Raw genomic sequence first — 13836 nt, forward strand, 5'->3', positions numbered from 1 at the left:
TTTTCATAGTGTTTGCTTTGGGATTACAATATGCATTTTATCTTAATCTACTTCAGATTAATACTTTATTCCATTCAAATATTAAAACTTTGCTCCAAGGTAGTTTCTTTTCCTTCCTCCTCCTTTGTGTTCTTATTGTCATGTACATATTACATCTATATATTATAAGCCCCAAAATACAGTTATAATTATTGTTTTACACACTCTTATGTCTTTAAAAGATGTGAAGAGAAGAAATGAGAAAAAATATATTTATAGTGTTTTTCCTGTTAACCCACATATTTGTCTTTTCCTGTGTGTTTCATTTCTTCCTGGAAACTTGGGTTAGTGCCTGCTGTCATTTCCTTTCAGCCTGAAGAACTTCCTTTAGTGTTTCTTATAAGACGGGTCTGCCAGCAAGGAATTCTCTCAGGCTTTGTTTATCTAGGAATGTCTTTATTTTGTCTTTGTTTTTGAAGCACAGCTATTGGATGTAGAACACTTGGTTAACTTTTTATTTTGTGTAATATATTGAATCTCTTTGTATTTACCCTGCTGAGGGTTTTTCAAGCTTGTTATATGTGACAACTAATATTTTTCATCAAATTTGGGAAGTTTTTAGCCACTATTTTTTTCAAATGATTTTTCTGTCCCTTTCTGTCTGTCTCCTTCTAAGACTTGCATTGCACATATATTGGCGTGCTTAATGTTGCTTTACAGGTCTCTGAGAGTCTGTTCTTTTTTCTTCAAGTGTTTTGTTCTGTGTTTCTCTATGTTCTTCAGATTGGATAATTTCTATAGCTCCATCTTCAAGTTCACACATTCTTTCTTCTACCATTTCAAATCTTCTGTTGAGCCCCTCTAGTGAATTTTTCATTTCAGTTATTAAACTTTCATCGCAAGAATTTCCATTTGTCATTTTGTATTTTCTATCTCATTGAGGTTCTCTATTGGTTTATTCTTTATTATCATGCATCCCTTTAATTCTTTAAACATGTTTCCTTTAATTCTTTAAACACATTTATGTAGTTTTTTTAAATTATTTTTTCTTTTTTTTAAAGATTGACACCTGAGCTAACATCTGTTGCCAATCTTTTTTTCTTCTTCTTCTTCTCCCCAAAGTCCCCCAGTACATAGTTGTATATTCTAGTTGCAGGTCCTTCTAGCTCTGCTATGTGGGACGCTGCCTCAGCGTGACCTGATGAGCAGTGGCAGGTCTGTGCCCAGGATCTGAACCAGCAAAACCCTGGGCCGCCCAAGCAGAGCTCACAAACTTAACCACTTGGCCACAGGGCTGGCCTCTTTACATAGTTTTTTAAAGTATTTGTCTGCTGAATACAAAATCTGGGAATACTCAGAGAGTTTCTATTGACTTTTCTCCTGAGAATGAGTCACACTTTCCTTTTCCTTTGTACATCTCATAACTTTTTTGCTAAAAACTGGACATTTTAGATAACATATTGTGGGAACACCAGGTTCTGATTTACCTGTCTAAATAATGTTGTTGCTGACTTGTTTGTTTGGTCACTTGCCTGGGATAAGTCTGTTAATTCTGTCCCCCCACCACCACCACACTACTCACTATGCAACCACTAATATCTCTGCTTATATTTGTTCTTTATTCTTCCTTTCATTTTTAAGCCTGGCTTCCTAGGGGTCACCCCTGTTTCTGTGTAATTCAGGGATCATCCAATAATTGGACAGATGTTGTGTTCAAACCTTGAGCCAGTACAGCTTCCATTCTCTGCTGATAGATCTGTGTGAGGCAGGGAAAGGCTCTCAAGTTCAGGCTGTTCTCAAGTTTACCCTGGATCTTACTTTCTGCTGGACCCTTTGCATTACCTCTGCACTTGCCCACAGTCTTAGGGTTGGCAGGAGTGTGTGGGTACCCTGAGCCCTCTCTGGGCTCCACTGTGCATGCTGTAGCCTAAGCCAGGAGCGTGTTTGCCCAACAATGACTGTAGCCTCACACAGAGCATTGATTCTCCCCATCCACCTGCTGCCAGGATTGTCTATGCCACTGACAATGCCTCTAGGTATGGGCATCGCCCACCACTCAAAATTGAATGAGCCACTTTGGACTTCATCAGCAAAGTTGCTGGTCCTGATGATGTGCCCACCCTGGCAGAACCTCTGTGAGGACTGAGCTGGGGGAAGTGGGATGGAAGTACCCCTGGGCAAGAACACCACAGACTCCTGCTGTTCTTACCTACAGTACAGCATTTTTTTCAAGCATAAGTGCTTTTCAGATTGTTGCATGCCTTTGGTCCCTTTCCAGAGTATGGAAATGGTTATTTGTGTCAATTTTGTCCAGATTTATAGTTACATTTGGGGACGAAGATTTGCTGACCTCATCTCTCACACGTAACTGGAAATCCTTCCTCCTACTTGTTCATTTCCACCTATTATCTGTCTCCCCTCTCCTATTAAGATATAGGTTCTATCCTTCATCATCCCTTGGTCACTTAGAATAAGGAGGGGAAGGGTGAAGGTTAAGAGCTGTTTTCACAGTACCTAGAATGATGCCTGACACATAGTATTTGCTTAATAACTGTTTGTTGAGAGAATGAATGAATGAATGAATTAATGAATAGCATGGAGAGCGGACTAATGGATGGCAAGTGGCCATGCTGAGTACCTGAGTCAGCAAGAATATAGAGAGGACGGCAGGTTCAAGAGATATTGGGGAGGAAAGATGGATAACACTTGGCAGTGCTGGACAAGGGAGGCATTAAGGATGGCTGGGGTTTCAAGCCGGGTAAGCCTCTAAGGAGATTTCATGGGAAGGGGGGCAGTGGCAGGCCCAGCCGCTGCTGCACCCTGATGAGGTGAACCAGCTGATCGACAACTATGTGTATGTGTCGCAAAGTGGCTGCTGCTGCCCTTCCATCTCCCAGATCTCCCAAGAATCTCCCTGTGGCCCAGCCTAATGGGAAACATACAAGAAAGGGAATCCTGGGAAGTTCCCTTCAGCCCAGCCAAGCTCTGTTACATAGCTGTCACCGGTCCTTGTTCTCTGGTTCTGGTTACAGGAAGCCAATGGGAGATGCGAGGCCATTCTAAGATTCCAGGAGAATGGCTCTAGGAGAGGGGAGAAGAGGCCAGGATAGGGATATCCACAGGTAGGAGCCCATTTCAATAGTCCAAGGAAGGGCTGATAAGAAGCTAGGCCAAGACAGTGGTGGTAGAGACAGAACAAAGAAAGTGGAATGCACAGAGCTTGGTGTCTGGCTGCCTGTGGAAGGGGAGGGAGAAAGGAGGAAAGTTGAGGCCCAGGCTTCTGATTTGGGCAGGTGGGAGAGTAGAGGTGCCGTTGTTGGAAGGGATTCAGGAGGAGAAACAGGTATTGGAAGGACTGCTTGGTGCACATCCTGAGCAACCCTTCCAGCTGGCTCTGTCCTCTCTCCATCCCATCTCACCAACCCCAACACCATCCATCCACCCATCCATCCACCATACATCCCCTGTGGGCTGCTCTGGGCAACAGCTCTGTGACTGAAGAGTGATGCCCACTGCCCAGCTTCACACAAGCCATTGTCCATGGCACCTGCCCCCAGCCCAACACTATAGATACCGCACCAGGGCCTGTCTCCATCTGCAGACTCAGCACTGCTGCTTCCCAGGGCAGGGGACTCTTGGCAGCATTCATCCAGAGACCTAGTCAGTTTCTGAGGGGATCAACTTCTTGGGGACTGATCTGGTAGGGCTGATGGCAAAGTGTGTGTAGGGGGCAGCTTCTCTGACTGTCCCACCCACCCACTCTGGCCCTTCACACTGGAGGAGCTCTCAGAATTATGTGAAAGACCCAGACAACAGGAGGAAGCCCTTTAGACTCCTACCCACTCTGACGCTCCATCCTGGCACGTTGCCTTTAACCCTCACATCTCAACTCTATGAGCAACTCCATCCCTGGACCCCTGCTCCGGCACTTTCTGACTTCCCTCCAAGCACTCTGGTCTTTGTGCGCCAGCCAGGGTTGGCCGTGCCTGCCCACTCCACTGGCCTCTTGGCGGTTACCTTGAGTGAGGACTCCCTGCGTGCCTCCCACTGTCCCACCAGGCATGACTCAGCCATAGGTCTACAAATGTTTATTGAGCCTGTACTGTTGGCTGACAGACACTCTTCTAGATGCTTGAATATAGAGATACAGCCCCTTCTCCCAAGGAGATGTTGGTCTACAGAAGGACAGGGCTCTGGTGGAAGGTGTACAAGGAGAGCATGAACCAGGAGGAGAGTCTTCATGCTGCCAAGGGGGTCGGAGCAGGGTCCTTGAGCAGGGAGCAGCCTAGTCAGCCCCTGGAGTGAGGGCAGGAGCAGCCACGTAGGCGGACCACAGCGGGCATTCCTGGAAGAGGTCCAGGGCTGCAAAGGTTCTCTGAGAGCTCCATCCTGCTCATCCCCAGGCTCCCTGCTCAAGCACCAAGCTCATCCTGTGACCCCCAGGCAGCACTGACGCAGGCTGGGCTGGAAAGACCCAGCCACTCCCGTGTCTCCTGCAGTGTTCTTTGTAGAAGCCCATTGATAAGCGCCATGCTGTTTGGGGAAGGCAGGGGTGGAGCAGGGGCAGCCCCTGAGTGCCCGTTCCTCCCCGGGAGTTCACCTGCCCCTGGCAGCACAGGTCCCCAGGTAAATGAGATGGCAGGTAGAGTGTTCTTCCATTTTATTAATGAAAAGAGCAATGGAAGATAGACCAAATGCTACCACCAAACTAACAATAATAAGGAATAGCCTTGAGATCACCCTGCAGTTTCCACTTCAACGTGGCCATCTAATTCAACTGCTCAGCCAGCCTGTGCGATTTTCGTGTTCCCTTTTTACAAAGGAGGAAAGTGAAGTCATTCCATCCTGCTCCCCCAGCCAGGAAGTGGTAACACTGTGTCTAAGTTTGGGTTCCCCAACAGCAGAGCCCAAGACAAGGGCTGGGGTACAGGTGTTTTATTTGGGAAGTGATGCCAGGAAGCGGAAATGGGGCGGGGGAGGGAGGAGAGGGAGACAGGGCAGGCCAGTGTAAGGGGCATTATCATATCAAGACTGCAGCTTTCAATAACATTGACTTCCGCAGGAACTGAGAAGATGGCGGAATGCCTCCCAGGATGGTCCTAGAAGGATGGAGGCTGGGGATTGTCCTGCTTTCTTTCTCCCTCAGCTGAAGGCTGCCCCCAGGCTGTGGATGCCCAGCACTTCCGGACTTCGTTCATTGGCACCAGGGCTACAGGGTCCCTGGGACTTTAGAGAAGGCCCCCCAAGGCTGAGAGCCTGGAGAGGGAGCCCATCGGGGGTGGGAACTCTTTATCACACCTGTGACTGGAATCAGAGCTGCCACAGGAATGGGACGTGGGCTCCCAAAGCCGGGCTACAAGCTGCGGCCAAGGCCCCAGTAATTCTCTCTTCCCAAGCTGGGGGGAGTGTGTGAGCTGCACAGCCCTGGGGAGACATGGCGTTGGGGTCCCCAGAGGCCCAGGGCAGAGGTGCAGGGGTGGGTGGCGGACGGACAATGAGAGACAGAGGGGACCAGGGACAAGATGAAGTGTCCATTTGTGGTGGTCCCTGCCTCCACGGGCCCCTGGGGACCTGGAATTCTCTCACTCACGGTGAGGAGGAAGGGCAGGTGTGAGTCGGCTCGGCTGCCCCCGTAACAGAGTTCCACAGCCTGGGCAGCTTAAACAACAGAAATTTATTTTCTCATAATTCTGGAGACTTGAAGTCTGAGATCAAGATGTCGGCAGGGTTGGAACCTTCTGGGTCCCCTCCTTGGCTGGTGGATGGCCATCTTCTCCCCGTGTCCTCACATGGTCTTCCATCTGTGTGTGTCTGAATCCCCTCTTCTTATAAGGACAACAGTCATATTGGATTAGAGCCCACCCTAAGGACCTCTTTTACCTTAATTACCTCTTTAAAGATGCTATGTCCAAATACAGTCACGTTCTGAGGTGCTGGGGGGTAGGTCTGCACCGTATGAATTTGGGGGGACACAGTCCAGCCATGGCAGCTCAGGAGAGCCCTCTTGCTTTCCTGGGCTCTGAGCTGTCTGCCCTGAGGACCAGCGAGGTGTCTGTGCCCCGAGAACAAGGAGGCTGAGAGAGGCTGGACAGAGCCCTCAGCAAGTGTCTACACAGAAGCTCTGCCAGACACACGGCCCCCCGGGGAGCCAAGCGGAAGCCCACTCTCACCCGCCCCAAGCAGCTGAGCCAATAGGAGCTGAGTCGGGGTTTTCCTCAGGGAACCATTTTCCTCCCATGACTTCTGTTCCTGCACATCTGGGAGAAATGACTTGACCCCGAGAATGATTGCGAAATGGCAGACCGCAGGGAGGGCTCCCGGCCCTTCTGTGCTCTGCAGCTCACCCTCCCATGCGATCTCATTTAATGCTGCCCCAGCTCTGTGGGGGTGGAGCTGCTCTCCCTGTTGACCAGATAAGGGAGCTGAGACTCAGAAAGTCTGTTGACTCCCAACTAGTGAGTGGCAGAGGCAGGACTCAACCCAGATCTGAGCTGACCCACTTCTACTGCTCATTCACAGCTGCTCCTCTGCCTTTAGGGACATCAGCTACACCCTTGGCCATAGCCATCAAATCCCCCACCCAAATCTGGAATGTGCACCCATCCAGCTCGCCATGGGATCACTGGGTGAGTGGTACAAATGGGATTCTCTCAACGTGTTAGATGGTTGGCAGGTAAGACCACCAGCCAGTTACCATAGAAACAAGGATGGAAGGCAGCAGCATCCAGGTGGCCTAGGAGGAAGGTGAGGATGAACTTGGAGACGTAGATGCCGTGGCATTGACTTTCAGATACTTGCCCTAAATGCCCTCTAACAGTCAGGGTATCCTGAAAACCATCTCAGCCCAGTGTTCAGTGAAGAAAGGATGCTCCTTCCTCTACCCAGCTCTCTGCTCCCTCCTCCTCTTGATCCAGTTCCTGTTAACTTTCCAGCGCACAGGGAAAGTCAGCCCTCCAAGCCTGCTGCTAACATCATTTTGCCAGTTCTGAAATGATAAAAAGAGTCTTTAGAGAAATGCAGGTATGGGTGGGGATCCTAGTTCCACCACGTGTTTACTCCGTGGTCTTATTCAGGTGATATGATCTTTCCACTCGGGTTCCTCACTGTAAAAGGGAGATCATGACAGGCCACATGTCATAGAACTGTTATAAGGATTATATATCTAATAAAAAACAGAGTTCAAGAAGGGGAACAGGGTAATTCCTGAGTGAATAGGAAGCCCCTTCCAGACAAACCATTGGATCCTACTCTTAATTTCTGGCTGTGAACTGTTGCCATTGGGAAATTTTGGAAAGAAAGTGTAATGATAGGTTTGTTTCTGATGGAGCCTCTGCATAGGGACACAGGGACCCTATACTTGGAGCCAGGCACCCAGTCTTACTTCTCCAGTGTTCAGAGAATGCAAACCCAAGACCAGTCAACGGAGGGTCCCTGAGTGAGGTGGACAGTCATAGCGATGAGAGCTTGCTGGGGCCATTAAAAGTGGCCAGGCCTGGGAAGTTGACTCAGTGGTTCCCTAATGAGGGATTAATAATTTCTTTGGTCACTCAACACACATTTGTTGTACCAGGCACTATTCAAGGCACTAGGGACACAGCAAGTAGCAAAACTGCTAAAAATCCCTGCTTCCTGGAGTTCCCCTTCATCACTCGTCATAATCTAATGGAGGGATCTGAAGGAAGCTGTTCTCTGAGGTCTTCCATGTGGGTTGTGGGCCTCTGGGAGGTGAATCAGGATCTTCTAAGGGTAGGTGGGGCGGGAGGTGCAGTAGGTGTTGTTCAAAAAAGAATAGTCATTATGCAGCAGCTATAAAAATTTAAAGACCCCACCTTCTAGTCTCGTCTTTGACATGTAAAAAGCTTAGAAATTGTCGCTCCCAACCATACAAAAAGAAGAAAACTAAACGAACTTAAAATCTATGACATTTCTTAGAGCCAACAGAGAACTGAGGTCACAGGGCAAGCCAACACCCCAAATCGAGAGAGACAGGAGAATTCGGAAAACAACAGCCAAGATCAGTTTACCTGAAGCAGAGGCACTGGTACCATCAACTGATAAAGACGCTTAAATGGTAAATTGGACTAACTGCTGGGGGCTGAGTGTGGATTAGCTTGAGAGTGAGAACTCCTGGGGCCCTGTATGACAGAGGAAGCCCCCACAACTTCATGGGTTTTCCTGCCAGGAGCTCTACCAGATTCTCAAGATGAAGCATCAAGAAAAATCCCCATGTGTTCTGAACAGAGGAAAGGGAGAAGTAACCATTTTGAACTATGAACAGTGTTCTCCATAACAAAGGCCTACTTTCCAAGTAGAACATCTTACCAGAGCCCTAACCACCTGGCAGAAGGGCAGTTAGCCAACTCCAGCTTCCTCTAGACTTCTCTCCTAAGAGTAGAAAGAAAAAGGCTACTTCTGAGGGTCATAGCCCAGGCACTCAGGCCCAGAAGAAGACTGATCACTGATTATGAGACTGTAGAATGCTTCCCCTCCTCACACCTTACCACCACATCAGCAGGGCTATAATAATGGATCGCAACTCAAAGAGCTGCAAGGCACAGACTCTATTTAAGAAGGAGTCCTTAGAGAAACCCAAAGACAACAGAGGAGAACAAAACAAAGATCCTAGAGAAAACTGAAACCTCTGGCACCTACAGACACAATAAACATTAACACAGCATAGCTCCTAGCTGGATCAACGTAAAAACTCAAACTAAGACCTATTTACCTCAGTTCCTGTTACCTGATACATTATGTATGGCTTCCAAAAAAAATTACAAAACATGCTAAAAGGCAAGAAAAAATACAGCCTGAAGAGCTAAACAGCTTTAGATAGTTCCACCCATAAGGAGCTTCAAAGTCACTACTCCATCCTAATGAAATGTACAGAGCTGAACAGACCGAAAAATCAGCAGCTCTTTTAGGATCTATAAGAGAGGGGAAGACGCAGGTAAACCACTGCATCTAAGATTGGAGACAGACACGCAAGTACAGGTGTCAGGACTTACTGGTGCAGACACTCATGAGTGGAAACCATTGTGGGAACCAGTACTGGGGTCAAGAAATCTGAATTGTAATTGAAAAATTGGTGAAGGCTCAATGTGGACAACCTGGTCATAAGGGAACCCCACAATATCATGAGATTTACCTCCAGGAGCTCAACCAGGTACCCACAGGAAATATCAGAGAAAAGCCCCCTCATGCTTCCTGCAGGGGGAGGGGAAAAGGAACCATTTTGAAGTAAATCAGAGCACTCTCTTCTTCTTAACAGAAGAACTGCCCTGAAGGGAAACTAGTTAACCAGAACCTAGCCTGCTCTGGAGTATTATCAGAGCCTAACTGAGCTGGGGGAAGGGAAACACCCAACTCCAGCCCACTCTAGCCAAGCATCAGAACCAGACTTAGATACGTCAGAGATTGTGGAATTATCGGATAGAGAACTTAAAATAGCTATGACTAGTATGTTAAGGATTGTAATAGAAGAAGTAAACAACGTGTAAGAACAGATGGCTAATGTAAGCAGAGGGATAGAAACTCTAATGAAGAACCAAAAAGAAATGCTAGAAATCAAAAACACTGCAATGCCTCTGATGGGCTTGTCAGTAGACCGGACACAGCTGAGGAAAGAGTCAGTGAGCTTGAAGATATGTCAATAGAAAATTCCAAACTGAAATGCAAAGAGAAAAAAGAACAAAAAAGCAGAACAGAATATCTAAGAATGTGAGACAGTGTCAAAAGGTATAATAAATGCATGATTGGAACACCAGAAGAGAAAAGAAAGAAAGGAACAGAAGAAATAGTTGAAGCAATAATGGCTGAGAATTTTCCGGAATTAATGACTGTGTAGCAGAGAATTTAAAAATGCCAAAAAAGAGGGCTGGCCTTTCACTCGGCTTCTGGGAGGTAATCTCCATCATATCTGTTAGGAGTGTCTTCACTTAGGGCAAGGGTTGGCTACACCAGATCATAGTGTTGCTAACCAAACCTGATAGTCTTAGAGTAGAGGCTTCCCATCCCCCAAAGACCATCCATATGATTTATGGTGGCAGCTTTGGGTCTTGTGGTATCAGTCAACCTGGGGGCTGAGATCAACTAAGAGGATAATCAATCATACCTATGTGATAGAGTCCAAATAAAAACTCTGGAAACTGAGGCTCTGGCAAGCTTCCTGGTTGGCAGTGCTCTGTGCATATCATCACACATTGATGCTGGGTGGGTGATATGCCCTGACTCTATAAGAGAGAACAACGGAAACTGCTCGTTTGGAACCTTCCCAGACTCTGCCCTATTCATCTCTTCCTTGCTTGCTTTTAATTTGTATTCTTTCCCTGGAAGAAACCGTAACCGTGAATTTAATAGCTTTCAGTGAGTTCTATGAGTCCCTCCAGCAAATCATTGAACCTGAGGGTGGTTTGGGGGGCACCTCCAAACTTGCACTTGGTTTCAGAAGTGAGCATGGTCTTATGGAGGACTGAGTGCCCTCAAACTTGATAGCTGACTCTAAACTTTGCAGTTTGGCCAATTCCGGGTAAACGAACCACAGATTCAGGAAGCTCAGAGAACAGCATGTAGTATAAAATTATATCTATATCTATATATGGCATATCATATTCAAACTGCAGAAAACAAAAGACAAAGAGAAAATCTTGAAAGAAGCCAAGAGTAGGAGGATCGCCTAACCTTTGAGGAACAAGGATAAGAATTACATCAGACTTCTCATTAGAAACCATGCAAGCAAGATGACAGTGGAGTGAAACCCTTAAGATGTTGAAAAATATTCCCAGCATTGTAGGGTTCTATATCTAGTGAAATTATCTTCAAAGTAAAGGCGAAATGAAGACTTTCTCAGACAAACATAAATTGAGGGTATTCATTGCTAGTGGATCTGTTCTGTAAGAAATGTTCAAAGAAGTTCTGCAGAGAGAAAGAAAATGGTCTAGGTCAGAAATTCAGATCTGCATAAAGAAAGAGTATCAGAAAATATAAATGAATGGAAAATAAAATCTTTTTCTTATTCTTAATTGATTTAATGGATAACTGTGCAAAGTAACAATAGTAACAATATATTGGGTATATAGTATGTGGATAGTTGAAACTAATTACAGCAACATCATAAGGAACAGGATGGAGGAATTGGGAATGCTCTGTTGTAAGGAACTTGCACTATTTGTGACAGTAATTTAGTGTTACTGAGTGGACTTAAATTAACTGTAAACATATATTGCAAACTCGAGGGCAGCCATAATTTTTTTAAAAGTTTAATTGATATGCCAAGGGGAAATAGATAATCTGAATAAGCCTATTACTATTAAATAAATTGAGTCAATAATTAACAATTATCCTTAAAAGAAAGCACCAGGCCAAAATGGTTCCACTGGTGTATTTTACCAAACCTTTAAGGAAGAAATGATACCAATTCTCTACAATCTCTTCTATAAAATAAAAGCAGAGGGAACACTTCCTAACTCATTCTATGGGGCTAGCATTACTAATTCCCAAACTGGGTAAAAACAAGAAAGGAAAGCTACAGACCAATATCTCCTATGAATATAGATGCAAAAGTCCTCAACAAAATATTAGCAAAATTAATCCAACAAAGTGAAAAAAGAATTATATACCACAACCAAGTGGGGCTTAGTCTAGGTGGGCAAGGCTTGTTGAACATTTGAAAAACTATTAATGTAACCCACCACGTCAACAGGCAAAAGAAGAAAAATCTTTTGATCAAATGAATTGATACAGAAAAAACACTTTACAAATCCAACACCTATTCATGATAAAAATTCTCAGCAAACTAGGAATAGAGGAGGACCTCCTCAACTTGACAAAGAATGTCTCAAAAAAACCTACAGCTAGCATCATTCTTAGTGATGAGAAACTGGATGTTTTCCTCCTATATTGGGAACAAGGTGAGGATCTTCCCTCTCACCATTCCCAATTCAACATTGTACTGGAAGTCCTAGCTAATGCGATAAGACAAGAAAAGGATATAAAAGTTATACAAGAACATACAATAGAGAAAGGACAGTCTCTTCAATAAATGGTGTTGGGAAAACTGGACAGCCTCATGAAAAAGAATGAAACTAGACCATTATCTTACACAAAAATTAATATACAAAAATTAATTCAAAGTAGATTAAAGACTTGAATATAAGACCTAAAACCAAAAAATTCCTAGAAGAAAACAAAGGGAGTAAACTCCTTGACATAGGTCTTAGCAATGTTTTTGTGGATCTGATTCCAAAAGTAAGGGGAACAAAAGCAAAAATACACAAATGGGTCTACCGTAAACTAAAAAACTTCTGCACAGTGAAGGAAACCATCAACAAAAACAAAAGGCAACCTACTGAATTGGAAAAGATATTTGCAAATCATATATCCAACAAGTTAACATCCAAAATATATAAAGAACTCGTACAACTCAACAACAAAAAAGCAAACAACCTAATTTAAAAATGGGCAGAGGAACTAAGCAGACATTTTTTCAAAGAAGACATAGTGATGTCCAACAGGCACATGAAAAGGTGTTCAACATCACTAATCACCAGGGAAATGCAAATCAAAACCACAATGAGATAGCACCTCACACCTGTTAGAATGGCTATTATCAAAAAAACAAGAACCATCAAGTGTTGTAGAGGATGTGAAGGAAACCCTTGTGCACTGTTGGTGGGAATGCAAATCGATACAACCACCATGTAAAACAGTATTGAGGTTCTTCAAAAAATTAAGAATAGAACTACCATACCATCTGACTATTCTACTTCTGGGTATTTATCCTAAGAATATGAAAACTCTAATTTGAAAAGATATATGCACCCCTATGTTCACTGCAGCATTATTCACAATAGCCAAGACATGGAAACAACGTAAGTGTCCATCAGTGGATGAATGGATAAAGAAGATGTGGTGCATGTGCATGCATGTACATGTATATATATATCACACAGTGGAATACTACTCAGCCATAAAAAAGTATGAAATCTTGAAATTTGCGACAACATGGATGGACCTTGAGGGTACTATGCTAAGTGAAATAAGTCAGACAAAGAAAGACGAATACCGTATGGTTTCACTCATATGTGGAAGATAAATAAATAAATAAATAAAACAAAAACAAACTCATAGTTACAGAGAACAGATTGGTGATAACCAGAGGGGAAGGGGACTGGGGTGTGGACGAAGGGGTTCAATTGTATGGTGATGGATTATAAGTAGACTTATGGTGGTGATCACTTTGTAGTGTATACAGATGTTGAACTATAATATACATCTGAAAATTATAGAATGTTATACGCCAATTTTACCTCAATAAAAAACCAGAAAGGTTAAAAAAAAGTTATCCAGATTGGGAAGTAAGGAATAAAACTGACTTTGTTTACAGATGACAGGATTATCTATGCAGAAAGTCACAAAGCATTTACAAAAAAAACCAACTCTAGAACTAATACGCAATTATAGCAAGGTCACAGGAGACAAGGTTAATATACAAAAGTCAGTTGCTCTCCTTTATACTTGTTTAAAATGAGCAAGTGGAACTGAAAGTAAAAAGACAATGCCATTTGTATTGGTGTAAAAAATTAAATTCATATAAATCTAACAAAATATGTACAAGATCTGTATGCAGAAAGCTGTAAGACTTTGATGAAAGAAATCAAAGAGGATCTACATAAAGGAAGAGATAGTCTGTGTTCATGGATTGGAAGACAATACTACTAAGGTGTCAGTTCTCAACTTGATCTATAGATATAACACAATTTCCATCAGAATCCTGGCAGGCTATTCTGTGGGTATCAGTACACTGATTCTGAAGTTTGTATGGAAAAGCAAATGACCCAGAGTAGCCAAAAGAACTCAGGG

General features: G+C 44.3%; 1 protein-coding gene across 4 annotated transcripts in view; it reads left to right on the plus strand.

The window, feature by feature from the left end:
- Positions 1–13836, plus strand: part of ARHGAP22 (Rho GTPase activating protein 22) — a 188167-nt gene that overhangs the window by 7927 nt on the left and 166404 nt on the right. The gene's annotated exons all lie outside the window — the stretch shown is intronic.

The sequence above is a fragment of the Equus caballus genome, chromosome 1 (genome assembly GCF_041296265.1).
Source record: "Equus caballus isolate H_3958 breed thoroughbred chromosome 1, TB-T2T, whole genome shotgun sequence".
NCBI classification, from domain to species: Eukaryota; Metazoa; Chordata; class Mammalia; order Perissodactyla; family Equidae; genus Equus; species Equus caballus.